General features: G+C 33.9%; 1 non-coding gene across 1 annotated transcript; it reads left to right on the top strand.

Moving 5' to 3' along the window:
• The first annotated feature begins 227 nt into the window (after positions 1-227).
• Positions 228-334, top strand: LOC123570158 (U6 spliceosomal RNA). The gene has a single exon (XR_006694150.2). It is a non-coding gene; the product is annotated as a U6 spliceosomal RNA (small nuclear RNA).
• The last annotated feature ends 805 nt before the right edge of the window (positions 335-1,139 follow it).

The raw sequence follows: 1,139 nt of genomic DNA, 5'->3' as shown, positions 1-1,139 counted from the left end.
TAACTCAAGGCTCTGCATCTGCTTTTTAAGAAAATACATGGAATATACTAGATATGATCAGACATACATTTACAAAGATAAGATGGAAAACCTATTATGCATTATATCACAGAATACCGGGTTGCACATGTTAAAATATGAAGAGCAATATGTATTTTAAGCGTTAAAATAATGATAAAGATTTACTGAAAAACATTATTAAAATAACCAGACAAAAATCATATAATGTGGTCACTTTGGGAGCACATATATTAAAATTGTAATGATACAGAGAAGATTAGCATGGCCCCTGCACAAGGGTGACATGCATGTTTGTGAAGGTTTCATATTTTTCAGTATCGTGAAAATGGCCATAGTGCCCAAAGTAATTTATAGATGTAATATTATTCCTATTGGCCTACCATTTACATTCTTCACAAATTTAGAAAAAACTGTTTTAAAATTCATATGGAACCAAACAAGAGTCTGTATGGCCAAGACAATCGTAAGCAAAAAGAACAAAGTTGGAGGCATCACCCTACCGTACTTCAAACTATATTATAAGGCTACAGTAACAAAAACAGCATGATACTGGTACAAAAACAGACACATAGACAAACAGAACAGAATAGAGAACTCAGAAATAAGATTGCACATCCACAACCATCTCATCTTCAACAAGCCTGACAAACACAAGCAATGGGGAAATAATTCCCTATTCAACAAATGGTGCTGGGATAACTGGCTATCTGTTTGTAGAAAATTGAAACTGGACCACTTCCTCATACCTTATACAAAAATTAACTCAAAGTGGATTAACTACTTAAATGCAAAACCTCAAACTCTAAAAATCCTAAAATAAAATATAGGCAGTACCATTCAGGACATAGGCATGGGCAAAGATTGCATGATGAAATCGTCAGTAGCAATTGCAAAAAAAGCAAAAATTGACAAATGGGATCTAATTAAACTAAAGAGCTTCTGCACAGCGGAAGAAACTATCAGAGTGAGCAGGCAACCTACAGAGTGGGAGAAAATCTTTGCAATCTATCCATCTGACAAAGGTCTAATATCCAGAATCTACAAGAAACTCAAACAAATTTACAAGAAAAAAACAACCCCTTTAAAAAGTACATGAAAAGCATGAACAGACATTTCTC

The sequence above is a fragment of the Macaca fascicularis genome, chromosome 18, assembly GCF_037993035.2.
Source record: "Macaca fascicularis isolate 582-1 chromosome 18, T2T-MFA8v1.1".
NCBI classification, from domain to species: domain Eukaryota; kingdom Metazoa; phylum Chordata; class Mammalia; order Primates; family Cercopithecidae; genus Macaca; species Macaca fascicularis.
The sequence above is the reverse complement of the archived record's forward strand: the minus strand, read 5'-3'. Positions and strand labels throughout refer to the sequence as shown.